The sequence below is a fragment of the Salvelinus namaycush genome, chromosome 4 (assembly GCF_016432855.1).
Source record: "Salvelinus namaycush isolate Seneca chromosome 4, SaNama_1.0, whole genome shotgun sequence".
In the NCBI taxonomy this organism is placed as follows: Eukaryota; Metazoa; Chordata; class Actinopteri; order Salmoniformes; family Salmonidae; genus Salvelinus; species Salvelinus namaycush.
Window position 1 is genome coordinate 14,568,388 of NC_052310.1, and position 17,808 is coordinate 14,586,195.

A 17,808-nucleotide genomic window follows, 5' to 3' on the forward strand; every position below is an offset into this window, starting at 1 on the left:
CACACATCCGCACATAAGGGAAGGTAAGACCAGCGTACACACAGTAAGCTGCTTGGACCACACAGGAACCCAAAGCCAAACATACAGGGGATCTAGAAGGACAGATACATGTTTATAGACAACATCCCAGCTATACAGCAGTTCACTGAGGCCATATGTTATTATGTCCTTGATAAACCCAGCACCATTAGCCTACAAGGCAATAGAAAAACACCAACATAGGAAGTGTTGTTAGTAAATGTTAGGCTGGTACCAGTGGAGGCTGGTGGAATGAGCTATAGGAGGATGAGCTTATTGTAAAGACTAGAATGTAATCATTGGAACGGTATTATCAAACATTTGGAAACCACATGTTGGACTGCGTTCCATTTATTAAATTCCATCCATTACAATGAGCCTGTCCTCCTACAGCTCCTCCCACCAGCCTCCTCTGGCTGGTACAGTATTATGTTTTGTTGAAGTAAATTGCTGTATCCTACCTACAACACGGGTCATCTAATTATATTACACAACCACATTGCCATGGTGACATTATCTTGCTAGGATCAGAACCCCTGTATCGTGGTAGGAAACTAAAATCATTTATTTGAAATGTTGGAATCTGTTGGATGGAATCCATTAAGCATGATTATTACGGTAAAAGGCAGCGTTTCATAGTGACCACCATAGTGACCACCATGAGATATAGGCATATCAGAGCCTTGTTCATGTCCAACTACTGTTTCGACACTGTTTATAGTGCGGGAACACTGTTTATAATATGGGGTCACTGTGGAGCAGTTTAAGGAGACCAGACGGTAGGGTATCTATCGATTAGCTAACGACCTTGATCCACAGTGCCTCCAGTGCCTGTTGCCATGGGCCATGTATAGGTCTGCACGTTCACACACACACACACACACACACACACACACACACACACACACACACACACACACACACACACACACACACACACACACACACACACACACACACAGTCCAAAGGGTGAATCTAAAGCATGATGCCAGGCTGTCGCTGACAAGTTAACAGTAAAATGCCTCGTGTTCAATACCAGGCCTTTACAATGTTTTGTCTGTCCAGGTTGGAATGCTCTTCAGTTTATTATCTGTGAAAAGGTAAGCTGCTTGCCTCCATACCAGGCCTGTTGAGCATAAATCAGAAGGGGCATCACTCTCTTTACCCAAATACTGTACACTTAAACAGTTAGATGTCATATATAGGTTATAGGTCAGGGGTCGGCAAATGACAGCCGGGAGGCCAAAAGTCTGGTAAAACCTTTTTTTTTTTACCAAACTTTCTTTGTTAAAAAAAAAACTGCAAAATCACCAGGAATTTAGCTAAAAATGTGTTTAATTTAGGAAATCTGTTCCGAAGTATTCCCACAAATAAAAATTTAACAAGGGACGTGACTGTGTCTCAATGTAATCAAGGTATGACATTATTGTCATTGTCAAATACAATCTCTTTTGTGGTTTAGTTGTGGTGAATTTGCAGTGTACAAATTATTATAATTATGTTCCGGTCCCTCGACCATCCACTCAGACAGTGGCCAAATCTAGTTGCCTACCCTTGTTATAAATCATTATGTACAGTTGAAGTCGGAAGTTTACATACACCTTAGCCAAATACATTTAAACTCAGTTTTTCACAATTCCTGACATTTATTCCTAGTAAAAAATCCCTGTCTTAGGTCAGTTAGGATCACCACTTCATTTTAAGAATGTGAAATGTCACAATATGTAACGGATTTCCTCCTCCTATGAAACACGAAGAACGCACGAACAGGTACAGACTACAACAAACGAACGAACGAACAAACAAACCGAAACAGTCCCGTGTGGTGCATAGACACAGACACGGAAGACAACCACCCACAACAATCAATGTGAAAACACCTACCTTAATATGGCTCTCAATCAGAGGAAATGAAAACCACCTGCCTCTAATTGAGAACCATATCAGGTCACCCTTTAACAAACAAAGAAACACATAACATAGACTACCCACCCAAACTCACGCCCTGACCGTCAAACACATACAAAATAACAGAAAACCGGTCAGGAACGTGACATAACCCCCCCCTCAAGGTGCGTACTCCGAACGCACCACCAAAAGTCTAGGGGAGGGTCTGGGTGGGCGTCTGACCACGGTGGTGGCTCAGGCTCTGGGCGAGGTCCCCACCCCACCATAGTCAATCCCAGCTTACGTCTCCCCCTTAGAATGACCACCCTCATATTACACCCACTTAATTTAAATGGTAACCTTAAGATAAGGGGCAGCACCGGGACAAGGGGCAGCACCGGGATAAGGTAGCTCAGGACAGAGAGATAGCTCAGGACAGAGAGGTAGGTCAGGATAGAGAGGTAGCTCAGGATAGAGGGGCAACTCCGGACTGAAGGGCAGCTCCGGACAGAGAGACAGCTCTGGACTGAGGGGCAGTTCTGGATAAATGGCAGCTCTGGGCTGAGGGGCAGCTCATGACTGGCTGACGGCTCTGGACGCTCATGGCTAGCTGACGGCTCTGGACGCTCATGGCTGGCTGACGGCTCTGGACGCTCATGGCTGGCTGACGGCTCTGGACGCTCATGGCTGGCTGACGGCTCTGGACGCTCATGGCTGGCTGACGGCTCTGGACGCTCATGGCTAGCTGACGGCTCTGGACGCTCATGGCTCGCTGATGGCTCTGGACGCTCATGGCTAGCTGACGGCTCTGGACGCTCATGGCTGGCTGACGGCTCTGGACGCTCATGGCTGGCTGACGGCTCTGGACGCTCATGGCTCGCTGACGGCTCTGGCAGATCCTGTCTGGTTGGCGGCTCTGGCAGATCCTGTCTGGTTGGCGGCTCTGGCAGATCCTGTCTGGTTGGCGGCTCTGGCAGATCCTGTCTGGTTGGCGGCTCTGGCAGATCCTGTCTGGTTGGCGGCTCTGGCAGATCCTGACTGACGAATGGCTCTAGCGGCTCCTGACTGACTAACGGCTCTGACGGCTCGGGACAGACGGGCGGCTCTAATGGCTCGGGACAGACGGATGGCTCAGACGGCACTGGGCAGACGGATGGCTCAGATGGCGCTGGGGAGACGGATGGCTCAGATGGCGCTGGGGAGACGGATGGCTCAGATGGCGCTGGGGAGACGGATGGCTCAGATGGCGCTGGGGAGACTGATGGCTCAGATGGCGCTGGGGAGACGGATGGCTCAGATGGCACTGGGGAGACGGATGGCTCAGATGGCCGGATGAGGCGCACTGTAGGCCTGGTGCGTGGTGCCGGAACTGGAGGCACCGGGCTAAGGACACGCACCTTCAGGCTAGTGCGGGGAGCAGGGACAGGGCACACTGGACTCTCAAAACGCACTATGGACCTGGTGCGTGGTACCGGCACTGGTGGCACCGGCCTGAGGGCACGCACATCAGGACGAGTACGGGGAGAAGGAACAGTGTGTACAGGGCTCTGGAGACGCACAGGTGGCTTAGTGCGTGGTGCCGGAACTGGAGGCACTGGGCTGGAGACACGCACCATAGGGAGAGTGCGTGGAGGAGGAACAGGGCTCTGGAAACGCACTGGAAGCCTGGTGCGTGGAGTAGGCACTGGTGGTACTGGGCTGGGGCGGGGAGGTGGCGCCGGAAATACCGGACCGTGCAGGCGTACTAGCTCCCTTGAGCACCGAGCCTGCCCAACCTTACCTGGTTGAATGCTCCCCGTCGCCCGCCCAGTGCGGGGAGGTGGAATAACCCGCACCGGGCTATGAAGGCGAACCGGGGACACCATGCGTAAGGCTGGTGCCATGTAAGCCGGCCCAAGGAGACGTACTGGAGGCCATATATGAAGAGCCGGCTTCATGGCACTTGGCTCACTGCCCAATCTAGCCCTACCAGTGCGGGGAGGTGGAATAACCCGCACCGGGCTATGAACACGTACAGGAGACACCGTGCGCTCTACTGCGTAACACGGTGTCTGCCCGTACTCCCGCTCTCCACGGTTAGCCTGGGAAGTGGGCGCAGGTCTCCTACCTGCCCTCGGCCCACTACCTCTTAGCCCCCCCCCAATACATTTTTGGGGTTTCTTCACGGGCTTCCATGCTAGCCGCGTACCTTCATATCTTCGGTTCCTCTCTCCGGTTGCCTCTGCTCTCCTCACTGCCTCCAGCTGTTCCCATGGGAGGCGATCCCTACCAGCCAGGATCTCCTCCCATGTGTAGCAACCCTTGCCGTTTAACACGTCCTCCCATGTCCCTTCCTGTTTAGTATTCCACTGCTCGAAATCACGCTGCTTGGTCCTGGTTCGGTGGGTGGTTCTGTAACGGATTTCCTCCTCCTATGAAACACGAAGAACGCACGAACAGGTACAGACTACAACAAACGAACGAACGAACAAACAAACCGAAACAGTCCCGTGTGGTGCATAGACACAGACACGGAAGACAACCACCCACAACAATCAATGTGAAAACACCTACCTTAATATGGCTCTCAATCAGAGGAAATGAAAACCACCTGCCTCTAATTGAGAACCATATCAGGTCACCCTTTAACAAACAAAGAAACACATAACATAGACTACCCACCCAAACTCACGCCCTGACCGTCAAACACATACAAAATAACAGAAAACCGGTCAGGAACGTGACACAATAATAGTAGAGAATGATTTATTTCATCTTTTATTTATTTCATCACATTCCAAGTGGGTCAGAAGTTTACATTCACTCAACTAATATTTGGTGGTATTGCCTTTAAATTGTTTAACTTGGGTCAAACGTTTTGGGTAGCCTTCCACAAGCTTCCCACAATAAATTGGGTGAGATTTGGCCCATTCCTCCTGACAGAGCTGATGTAACTGAGTCAGGTTTGTAGGCCTCCTTGCTCGCACAAGCTTGTTCAGTTCTGCCCACAAATTTTCTATAGGATTGAGGTCAGGGCATTGTGATGGCCACTCCAATACCTTGACTTTGTTGTCCTTAAGACATTTTGCCACAACTTTGGAAGTATGCTTGGGGTCATTGTCCATTTAGAAGACCCATTTGCGATCAAGCTTTAACTTCCTGACTGATGTCTTGAGATGTTGCTTCAATATATCCACATAATTGTCCTACCTCATGATGACATCTATTTTGTGAAGTGCACCAGTCCCTCCTGCAGCAAAGCATCCCCACAACATGATGGTTCCACCCCCGTGCTTCATGGTTGGGATGGTGTTCTTTGACTTGCAAGACTCCCCGTTTTTCCTCCGAACATAACGATGGTCATTATGGCCAAACAGTTCTATTTTTGTTTCATCAGACCAGAGGACATTTCTCCAAAAAGTACAATCTTTGTCCCCATGTGCAGTTGCAAACCGTACTCTGGCTTTTTTATGGTGGTTTTGGAGCAGTGGCTTCTTCCTTGCTGAGCGGCCTTTCAGGTTATGTCGATATAGTACTCGTTTTACTGTGGATATAGATACTTTTGTACCTGTTTCCTCCAGCATCTTCACAAGGTCCTTTGCTGTTGTTCTGGGATAGATTTGCATTTTTCACACCAAAGTACGTTCATCTCTAGGAGACAGAACGTGCCTCCTTCCTGAGCGGTATGACGGCTGCATGGTCCCATGGTGTTTATACTTGCGCACTATTGTTTGTACAAATGAACGTGGTACCTTCAGGCATTTGGAAATTGCTCCCAAGGATGAACCAGACTTGTGGAGGTCTACAATTTTTTTTCTGAGGTCTTGGTTGATTTCTTTTGATTTTACCATGATGTCAAGCAAAGAGGCACTGAGATTGAAGGTAGGCCTTGAAATACATCCACAGGTACACCTACAATTGACTCAGATGTTGTCAATTAGCCTACCAGAAGCTTCTAAAGCCATGACATCATTTTCAGGAATTTTCCAAGCTGTTTAAAGGCACAGTCAACTTAGTGCATGTAAACTTCTGACCCACTGGAATTGTGATACAGTGAATTATAAGTGAAATAATCTGTCTGTAAACAATTGTTGGAAAAATGACTTGTGTCATGCACAAAGTAGATGTCCTAACTGACTTGCCAAAACTATAGTTTGTTAACAAGAAATTTGTGGAGTGGTTGAAAAACGAGTTTTAATAACTCCAACCAAAGTGTATGTAAACTTCTGACTTCAACTGTAGCCAGACTGTCTGTCTGTTTGTCTCTCTGGTTGTCTGTCTTTCAGTCTGCCTGTCTGTTATAATATGATTCCTTATTTAGTAGATTGATTATTTGCCCAGCACCAGTATTCATTTCGGGATTAACTTTGTTTGAATAATGGAGCCCAACAGATTATATATCAAAGAATGAGCTCAATGATTTCAATTCTGCACCAATCTTACTGCTGAGAGAGTGTGTGTGTGCGATGAGCGTGCGTGCACGTGTGTGTGTGTGTGTGAGAGCGCTCGTGTGTGCCGTGTGTATGAGTCAGAGGAGGCTGGTGGGAGGAGCTATAGGAGGACGGGCTCATTGTATTGGCTGGAATGAAATAAATGGAACGGTATCAAACACATCCAACATATGGAAACCACATGTTTGACTGTAGACTTTGTCAGCAGGAGCCTTGTCGCACCAGGTGAGATCCATGAGGTGTTAAGAATGTTCACCTGTAACCCAGCAATGGGACTCTGGGATTCCGGGGGCTGCTGCATACGCCTCTACCTAACACCCCCCCCCCCTCCCCCAAACACCACACTCACACCCCACCCTCCTCGAAATCCTAAAGAGTGAGCTTCTGATGCCTTGTAACACCGATACGACCCCCGTACGTCCTCCTACCCCCATCGTTCTGGCAAAACACACCTTCTAAATGACCCCCCCAGACACATTCAGCTTCCCCTTTTCTCTCTCGAATGACCAAGTATATCCTATAGGAGGATAGAAAATACATCTCACTTTCATTAACAGCTTCGGTTACTTTTTTTTATTTTTTATAAATGATTTTCGAGGCATTTCCCGAAGAGAACGATAGTTACCCCTAATCCCTAATGTCACAGTAGGACACAGTACACGCTATACAAAGAGTACTTTTAGTGGTGTCCACTTGCCACATCCATCAAATAGGCACATGACATTACTTCAAATGGTCAAACCCATCCGTAGGTATTACTGTACGTGCAGATGTCTAACATTCCACACGAGGAACCAGTTAAATGAAGACCGAAAAGCAAACCATTCACCTTCAGTCCCACAGCCATCTCTGGCCATGGCCAAAATGGCTATTCTAATGCTTCCAATGCAAAACGGGCTCAACGTTTCAACCCCCCCCCCCCCCCCCCACCCATCTCGCCACTGTCTTCACCATCCCTCCTAGTTGCTGAAAGCTTATGTACCACTCCGCTGCAGCCATTAAGATGTATTACCCACCCAACATCTGTCCGACAATCCTCAGATCAATGTTCCGCCTGTTTCCGCCTCTTTCCCAATTCGTTCACCAGAATTACACTGTGATTATGCACTTCTATCCCTTTCTCCCTCCCTCTCTCCCCCTCTCCCATTTACCCAGCTGGAGAGGAGAGGGGGGAGATGAGAGGAGATGTGCTCCAACAACAGCCAGTAACAAAAACACTGTCAGACAGGCATTATAACCAGGGTTGAGTTCAAATCCATTTCAACTCTGTGGAGCCCTGCTAACGACCACTTACTTAAACCTAAGGTTGAAACGTTCTCTTTGTAACAAATTCCACATCAGCCAATTAAAAAATCGGTCAACTTGGCAACCAGGGGGATATTTTGAACCTCCAAAAACAAGGTCTAGGTCATTCCGCTTGGTCTGTAACCAGTGAAGTGTGCCAATATACTGTATATATGGTGAATCCTTGACTAGGCTACTAAAGTTGGACAAAATTCCAAAGGCACGTTTTCACATACATACGTTTCGGATTATGCGTTTCACACACATCCATGTGCTTTTACAGGATACATATATAGGAGGTCTTTACAACATATTCACACATCGTAGTAAAAGAGCCTTTTGGTCTTGTCATCTACCCTCATTACTATTGCTGTCAGGTGGCGTACAACACTAAGGTGCTAAAGCTCGGAATCTTCAGTAACTGCGCATTCAAGTTGGGTGTGGTCCAAAAAGTTTTTGACCACGCCCAGCTACGTTAATGCTTTTAATTGGCTCGGAAATAATCACGCTTGTCAGCTGGTTGTGGTAGCCAGGTGGCTAATTGTACCATGTTATTCACGGAGAAAAGCTAACACCTAGCATATTCAATTAAAATTCAACTCATGAAGAGAAAAGTCCACATAGAACACGAATGTGCAATTTCAACCACAACCTGCATTATAGTTCTAAACTGTACTGTCTTAATGTTTACCACAGTTCCACCAGATACTGTATCGGGACGCTAATTGAAAGTCTTAAATTGCAATGCCGGTCAAAACAAAAAAACATACATACCCTAGACAGGGAATTTGGATTTATGTATCCATAGACACAGTGTTCCCATATTATTCCCATATTCCAGAGTGGGAGTAGGGGGCGTGAGCCGGACAGACACACAAGGCCCCGGCTCAGGGACACACCATGGAATGCTGGGAATGTGCCTCTTTGATTTCCTGCACTGGGCTGGTGGGAACAGCTACCGTTAATATCAGGACCCTGACTTTAACACCACACTGCAAACACACACCATTTTGGAAAGAGAGAGAGAGAGACAGAGAGAGAGAGACAGAGAGAGACAGAGAGAGAGACAGAGAGAGAGAGACAGAGAGAGACAGATGGAGAGACAGACAGAGAGACAGACAGAGAGACAGACAGAGAGAGAGACAGAGAGAGAGAGACGGAGACAGAGAGAGAGAGACGGAGAGGGAGACGGAGAGACGGAGAGATGGAGAGGGAGACGGGGAGAGGGAGACACGGGGAGGAAGACGTAGAGACGGAGAGGGAGACGGAGAGACGGAGAGGGAGACGGACGGAGAGACGGAGAGGGAGACGGACGGAGAGACGGACGGAGAGACGGACGGAGAGACAGACGGAGAGACAGACGGAGAGACAGACGGAGAGACAGACGGAGAGACAGACGGAGAGACGGAGAGGGAGACGGAGAGGGAGACGGAGAGACGGAGACGGAGAGACGGAGACGGAGAGACGGACGGAGAGGGAGATGGAGAGGGAGACGGAGAGAGAGACGGAGAGACTGAGAGGGAGACGGAGAGACGGAGAGGGAGACGGAGAGGGAGACGGAGAGGGACGGATGGAGAGACGGATGGAGAGACAGACGGAGAGACGGACGGAGAGACAGAGAAAGAGAGAGACAGACGGAGAGATGGAGAGGGAGACGGAGAGACAGACGGAGAGACAGACGGAGAGACGGAGAGAGGGAGACGGAGAGGGAGACGGAGAGGGAGACGGACGGAGAGACGGATGGAGAGACGGACGGAGAGATGGAGAGACAGACGGAGAGACAGACGGAGAGACAGACGGAGAGACAGACGGAAAGACAGACGGAGAGAGAGAGACAGAGACAGAGAGAGACAGACGGAGAGACAGACGGAGAGGGAGACGGAGAGACAGACGGAGAGACAGACGGAGAGACGGAGAGGGAGACGGAGAGACAGACGGAGAGACGGAGACAGACGGAGAGACAGAGAGGGAGACGGATAGACGGAGAGACAGATGGAGAGATGGACAGAGAAGGACGGAGAGACAGACGGAGAGACAGACGGAGAGACAGACGGAGAGACAGACGGAGAGACAGAGACAGAGAGAGAGAATCGTACATATTTTCACATTAGGATGAAGGCAGCATAAGACCCTATTTGGAAATACTTGGCATTCGATCAGTGGGAGTCGATACATCTCACTGTAGACTGGGCTATAAGTTATACTGCCCGAGTGTGACAGAAAGGTGAGAGAGTTTGTGTGTGTGTGTGTGCGTGTGCGTGTGCATGTGCGTGTGCGTGTGCGTGTGCGTGTGTGTGTGTGTGTGTGTGTGTGTGTCTGTGTGTGTGTATGTGTGTGTGTGTGTAGAGGGCTGACACCCTCGCAGTGCGGAAGCAGACGGGCGGTCAACATTCAAATTAAAATATATTTTTGTCCCGCAGCTTAAAACCTCTTGAGCCTATGGGGGGTGCTATTTCGACTTTGGAAAAATGTGTTCCCAAATTAAACTGCCTCGTACTCAATTCTTGCTCGTACAATATGCATATTATTATTACTATTGGATAGAAAACACTCTCTAGTTTCTAAAACCGTTTGAATTATTTCTCTGAGTGAAACAGAACTCATTCTGCAGCACTTTTCCTGTCAGGGAGTGAGATTTCAGAAATCGAGGTCCCTGTTCTGAGATCAGTTTATAAGTCCCCATGCAAGCTATGGGGCTACATGCACTGCATACGTCTTCCTCTAGATGTCAGTAAGCGGGGAGATTTTGAATGGAGTGGATTGCGCAATCTGGGCCCTATATATAGACCCTGGAGCGGAAGGACCGTCCTTTTCAACAGTGCGCTTGACGCATGAAGACATCACAATGGCGTCCTGCAAACGCTTTCGTTTTAGTAGTTCTATATCTCCGGTCATGTTTTTATTCGTTATAGGTGTTAAAGACATCATAAGGTAGTTAATTTAAACCGACTTATAGCAGTTTATAGCAGTTTATTGCGATTTTCTGGGATTTCTTTGTGACGCGCTTCCACTAGTTGGGCACCTCTCCAGTGGGTGGCTAACGTTATCGGCTAATTCGACAGGACAAGAGAACATCTTTCAGCCAAAAGACGATTGTTCTGAAGAAAAGACACCTTGCCCAAGATTCTGATGGAAGCTCAGCTAATAGTAAGCAGTCTTTATGCTGATAATTCATTGTTCTGTTGAAAAAATTCAAATGCATAAGACTCCATTACTTGCAGTGTAGCCTTGCTTTATCGCACGGTGTATTGCGCAGTTACGTTAATTTAAAAAATTTAACCCAGCGATTGCATTAAGAACTAATTTGTCTTTCAATTGCTGTCCAACCTGTATTTTTTTAGTCAAGTTTATGAATAGTTTTCGATAAGAATAGGTGCCGTTCCAAGATGGCGCCGGACAGATTGCTTGACGTTATGGACACTATTATCATTGTATAAGCACGATTTGTGCCGCTAAATATGCACATTTTCGAACAAACTCTATATGCATTGTGTAATATGATGTTATAGAACTGTCATCTGAAGAATTCTGAGAAGGTTAGTGAAAAAATTAATATATTTGGTGGTTTATACGTTATTGCTATGTTTGGCTTGAATCAATGCTGTTGTAATGTTTGCTATTGTGCTAAGCTAATATAACGCTATATTGTGTTTTCGCTGTAAAACACTTAGAAAATCTGAAATATTGTCTGGATTCACAAGATCTGTGTCTTTCATTTGCTGTACGCTGTGTATTTTTCAGAAACGTTTTATGATGAGTATTTAGTTATTCCACATTGGTCTCTATAATTGCTCTGGCTGCTTCGGTGCTATTTTTGACGGTAGCTGTGATGGTAGCTGCAATGTAAAACTGATTTATACCTCAAATATGCACATTTTTCGAACAAAACATAGATTTATTGTGTAACATGTTATAAGACTGTCATCTGATGAAGTTGTTTGTTGGTTAGTTTGGTTGGTTCTTGGTTAGTTAGGTTGGCTTTGTGCATGCTACCTGTGCTGTGAAAAATGTCTGTCCTTCTTTGTATTTGGTGGTGAGCTAACATAAATATACGTGCTGTTTTCGCTGTAAAACATTTTAAAAATCGGACATGTTGACTGGATTCACAAGATGTGTATCTTTCATTTGCTGTATTGGACTTGTTAATGTGTGAAAGTTAAATATTTCTAAAAAATATTTTTTGAATTTCGCTCTCTGCCTTTTCAGTGGAATGTGGGAGGAGTTCCGCTAGCGGAACGCCTGGGCTAGACAGGTTAAGCTACTTGGAAACGGTCGTCTTATTGTTTTGTATGCTTTGCGTTAGCCAATTTATTGTATTAAAAGCACCTCTTTGTCGCACTATTTAGAGACTCCCATCATTCACTGCTCCAAGTTCAGTTCTCCTCTCCTAGTTGGGAGATCAATTGGCCCAGCGTCGTCCAGGTTTGGCTGGTGAACGCCGTCATTGTAAATAAGATTTTTTTTTTAACTGACTTGCCTAGTTAAATAAAAGGATTATTATTTTTTTTTTTTATGACAAAAATAGCCTCTATTGGCTATATGTGTGGTCTCAACTAGATGCATGGGCAAATAAGAACGGGGCAGGTATGTATCCAAGGAAATGTACTTCCTAAATATGATTAAGCTATAGTTTGACTACTACATTAGCTACATTATCCGCCCTTATTTATCTCTGCCCGGAAATCGTCCCGCTCCTATGCTATATAGGCTACATTATGCAAAACATAGCTCAGGAGAAAGTGCAAGTGTCCGTTCTCGCTCCGACTCTGGCTCTCTATCAAACTACGTCTAGCCTTTTGGCTGATCAAGCCCAGTAATACCGATATCCTAGTATACACTACATAGCCAAAAGTATGTGGACACCTGCTCGTCGAACACATTCCTAAATTCCCCCATTGCTGCTATAACAGCCTCCACTCTTCTGAGAAGGCTTTCCACTAGATGTTGGAACATTGCTGCGCGGACTTACTTCCATTCAAATCAAATTTTATTGGTCACATACACATGGTTGGCAGATGTTAATGTGAGTGTAGCGAAATGCTTGTTCAGAAATTCAGTATATGTTGGGCGATTAGGCCTGGCTCGCAGTCGGCATTCCAATTCATCTGAAATGTGTTTGATGGGGTTGAGGACAGGGCTCTGTGCAGGCCAGTTAAGTTCTTCCACACCAATCTCGACAAACAATTTCTGTATGGACCTCACATTGTGCACGGGGGCAATGTCAACCTGAAACAGGAAAGGGCCTTCCCCAAACTGTTGCCACAAAGTTGGAAGCACAGAATTGTCTAGAATATCATTGTATGCTGTATGGTTAAGATTTCCCTTCACTGGAACTAAGGGGCCTAGCCAGAACCATGAAAACAGCCCCAGACCATTATTCCTCCTCCAACAAACTTGGCACTATGCATTCGGGCAGGTAGGGTTCTCTTGGCATCCGCCAAACCCAGATTCGTCTGTCGGACTGCCAGATGGTGGGGGCTCCCGAGTGGCGCAGCGGTCTAAGGCACAGCATCTCAATGCAAGAGGCGTCATTGCAGTCCCTGGTTCGAATCCAGGCTCCATTACATCCGGCCGTGATTGGGAGTCCCATAAGGCGGCGCACAATTGGCCCAGCGTCGTCTGGGTTTAGCCCGGGTAGGCCATCATTGTAAATAAGAATTGGTTCTTAACGGACTTGCCTAGTTAAATAAAGAAATAAAAATGGTGAAGAGTAATTTATCACTCCAGAGAAGGTGTTTCCACTGCTCTGGAGTCCAATGGCTTTACACCCCTCCAGCTGATGCTTGGCATTGCGCATGGTGATCTTAGGCTTGTGTGCAGCTGCTCGGCCATGGAAACCCATTCCATGAAGCTCCTGACGAACAGTTATTGTGCTGACGTTGCTTCCAGAGGAAGTTTGTAACTTGGTAGTGAGTGTTGCAACCGAGGACAGCCCTTGGCGGTCCCATTCTGTGAGCTTGTGTGTCCTACCACTTCGCGGCTGAGCCGTTGTTGCTCCTAGACATTTCCACTTCACAAAAACAGCACTTAGAGTTGACCAGGGCAGAAATTTGACAAGCTGACTTGTTGGAAAGGTTGCATCCTTTGACGGTGCCACGTTGAAAGTCACTGTGCTCTTCAGTAAGGCCAATGTTTGTCTATAGAGATTGCTTGGCTGTGTGCTCGATTGGGTGTGGCTGAAATAGCCGAAACCACTCATTTGAAGGGGTATCCACATCCTTTTGGCCATGTCGTGTAATGGGCCACGTGTTAATCTCTGGTAACTTAACCTATTTTTTGGCACATTTTGATATTGCCTATAAAGGTGCAAAATTGCTGGGACTATGGCTGCCAAGCAAGCTGCATCACATACAGTATGCCTAAAATAACATTTGCGCGACTGCGGTCGGGTTCGGGACCAATTCTTGCTGGAGCGGATGAAGAAATCAGCAGACCTCTACATCCGTGTGCATGTATGTGTGCGTACAGTACACAGACATACCGCAGACAGCTATAGGGGGTGAGAAGCAGCCAGTAAAACCTACCAGTATCCTGTTGTGTGTGGAGGTTAATGATATCCCCAGGCCTGTAGTTTGTTCTGTGTGACCGTTGGCCTCCGCCCTGTGAGAAATAAACAGACGATTGTTCAGAAGAGGGCGAGAAGGAGAGGAGGTACAGCACAGTGGGAGGGGAGGAATACAAGCATATGGAAAACAAACAGTGCAAGGAAGGCAGTACACAGACCAATAGGGACAAGACTCTTACTCTCTAACGAGACTATGTCCCGCATGCAGACATTAAACGTGTCTACTATAGGTTTGCCCCATATATTTACAGCACAACTCAGCTCCAACAACGGACACAACACAGCTCTCTCTATGGATCTCCCCTCTCCATGCTTCTCTCCTGTAATAGCGCCATGTTACTGTAGCTCCAAGCTCCAGAGGCAAGTATTTAACACGCATGTTCTCAATCTCCCTACCACCTGTAGTACTCTGCTCTAATCTGCTGCTAATGTCCGCCATACCTGTTGCCTGCCGTCGTATCTGTGGCCCATGCAAAGCTTAATGGGGCGACAGGCTGTGCTACGCAGAACAACAACGTGTTCGGAAATAGACATTCCTGCATGTTTGCTGAGGATTTACACCAGACTTTTCTGTTTCCGTCGACGCGGGCCGGCATCTGTGTCTCAGGCCACTGGTACTTTTCAGCTGGCATTTACATAACAATGGCTAACCGTGAACTTTAACACCTTCTCACAGAGCAACAATCTTGAACGATGAAGAGGGTTGTTGATAACACTAGAGCGCACATTAACATAAAACGCTGGCGGCCCACTGGTGTGGGGGTAGGTCTTAGGGGAAAAGTATCACAGCGAGCTAGCTGGCTGGGGCCTGGGATTTCAGATCTGGGTTCTTAGATATGGGGCTTAATCTGATTATGTAATCAGCTCTTGTGAAACAGGACTCCTGTTGTTGTAGATTCCGGGCCTTTACAGCGTCGTTTGCGTTAATCTTAATTAATTGGGCCCTAAAAAAAATGAAAGACGTGGAACTCAGAGAAGGAAGGAGGAAAAAAAGAGAGGAGAAGAAGGAATGGGTAGAGAGTGGAAACTGTTCCACGGTTCACCGGGAGGAGGAAGCTGTTAATGTCATTACGGTCCAATCCGAAGGGAAGCGCCGGGAGGAGGGCGTGTGTGTGTGCCTGTGTATGTGTGTGTGTGTGTGTATGAGTGTGTGTGTCTGTGCGTGCATGCCTGTGTGTGTGGGGGTGGGGGAATCCCTCCCTCATGGCAAGAGCTGCTCCTGTGGAAATGGGATGGTGGGAGTGGGGTGTTGGAGATAGGGGGGCGTCCTCTCGACATGCCTAATTTGTGCCTGATTAGACAGGGTCAGGGGTCGGGTTCTATGTTTGCTCAGAGGGCCTCATGGGCTTGTAGACAAAGACCCGGGGGGGGGGTGTACTTTTGGGGTGGATGGTTGTTTGTGTATCCGTGTGGGTGGGTGTGGTGGGGGGGGGGTGGGGGGGGGGGGGGGGGGGGGGGGGGGGGTGTAGTTGAGGAATAGAGGTCAGACGTGCCGTGAAAAGGGACTGCACCCAGCTCACTGAGAATAACTCCACCATGTGTTCATGACGAGGCGAGCAGCATATATGAGAACAGGGTGAGAGAAGGCTGGGTCGAATTCTTCGACCCCTCTTGTCACAGACAGTATGTGACAAGAGTCCTCAGACTATCCACCAACATCAGTCGTGCTAAAAGACCAGATGGATGGAGGAATACAGGGACAGAGCAAAGCGAAAAGCAGGAAGAGCTGGAGGGCTGAGCACCCTATTGAGTCAAGGAGAGGAGGGCCTGTCTTCTGGTAAAAGACACAGGCTTCAAAGTCAAGTCTCGGGTGCTTTACTTTCAGAATGAGGCGGACAGTGCCAACTCCCCTGTTCTCACATCAGCCCTGTGAAAGGCCGCCTTTGTCAGACTGAAAGTCCTGAATTAGCTTGTGTGCTCTTCCCCTGCTGAGAGCTATCGAAATAAACAACCAACAGAAAGAAAAAGGTAGCGCCTTGGGATTGAAGGGAGGGAACAATTCCCGCAATAAAAGAGAAGTCCTATGACGCCTTCTGCTAGAGCTGAGTCGATCTGCTTAGAGGGTTTCGGCCATTAAAAGATACAATAAAAAAGCTCTGCCTATAAAGAAAGCGATCAAAGTATCCCACAGCCAAAGGCACTCACGGTCTGCAGCTACACTTGCGGTACATCCATTTTCTAAGCTGATAACCTGTTAGTAAACCACGACGCTACAGGCTTATAACTCTATCCAACGTAGATAGGAATCTCCCTGCCGGCTGCTGTTTAGACTGACTTGTCAGGGATGAGTAGCTTCCGTATTGGACTGGAACAGTTACCTGCTCCCTCGCCATCTGACATCTGCAGCTGGGCGTAAGTGTGTGTCCGTGCCGGGCACCGTGGGGTTCGTTAGCGCAGTGACTCGCTCAAGCTGCAGATTCACGACGCCTGCCAAGTGTGCTTTCGCTGCTGCGGACTACTGAACACGGGGTACAGCTTCCTTGCCAAACACGGCGATCGGCACTTCCGTATTGATGCAGAACAACAGAAATACAGAGTGTGTGTAGTGTCTGTATGGTGAGTGTGCACTATTTGAGAATGTATGTGCACTTGTGTGCTGGTAAACGCAATAGCTTGTGTACGTGGAGACACGTGTTATCCCATGTCGAGTTGAAATTCTTTTGATAATGTGGCAAACGATCGCACGCTCGTGCTATTTTTGCACTCATAGCAATATCATGTACATGTCCAGTTGTCCATCTGTAGAGACCTCGGTCTAATTAAGGCTAGGCCTGAGATATACACTGAGTATACAAAACATTAAGAACACCTGCTCTCAACTCAATATTAGTAAGGTGTTCCTAATGTTTGGTATACTCAGTGTATAACTGACCTTTTGAAACGTAAACAATAACAACATCCTGGTACCAAAGCATAAATGGATGCCATGGTAAACAATGAGGTTACACAGTATTGCAAAAGAAGGTTATGTTTGTGTACCAGACGGTTGCTTCAGAGGCAGACATGACGGTACTTCTTCAGAACGAACAGAAGAAATCATACTAGTTTCTATATAGATGTAATCTACTTTAGCTAATGTTATTCTCCCTGCAGATGACAAGCAATGGAACATGGGATGCACCACGGAAAGCTGACACCTGTTTCATATCCCCCTTCTCTGGTGAATTTCCTAAACACAGCAGATGTGTCTGACGCACTGGTTCTATAGGCTGCAAATGGGTCCGTTGAAAAAGGAGGACAACCATTAACAATGACCTAAGCTATAATGGGGCCAGCACTGACAACAGCATATATCAAACAAGGTCAATTGTACTCTGAGCTTCTTTCTGGCTCGAATCTGTGGTCTAAAAATAGAACTTGGTACTTTAATTTGAAACTGCTCTCGACTCTGCAATAATTCACAACTTCAAAAAGGCAAGACGACAAGATAAAGAGGGAGTTCAGGTCTCTCTGCGATAAGACATGTGGATGTGGAATCCTCCCAAGGCTACACGTCAACACACAGGAGAGTGGAGCCCAGGACAGGAGTTGTGGGAGACTACAGTGGGCCTTGGGATAAAAGCTAAGCACTTGATGACCTCAGCGTCAACGGAATCCAACCTCAATCGCTTCTGAGGAAAAAA

The 17,808-nt window shown here is 47.4% G+C and overlaps 1 protein-coding gene across 1 annotated transcript in view; it reads right to left on the reverse strand.

Moving 5' to 3' along the window:
• The window catches only part of LOC120046190 (thyroid hormone receptor alpha-like), a 186,016-nt gene that overhangs the window by 92,141 nt on the left and 76,067 nt on the right, over nucleotides 1–17,808 (reverse strand). Inside the window, exon 3 of the mRNA XM_038991216.1 lies at nucleotides 14,145–14,220. The gene's annotated coding sequence lies outside the window, so the exon portion shown is untranslated. The remainder of the gene's footprint in view (nucleotides 1–14,144; nucleotides 14,221–17,808) is intronic.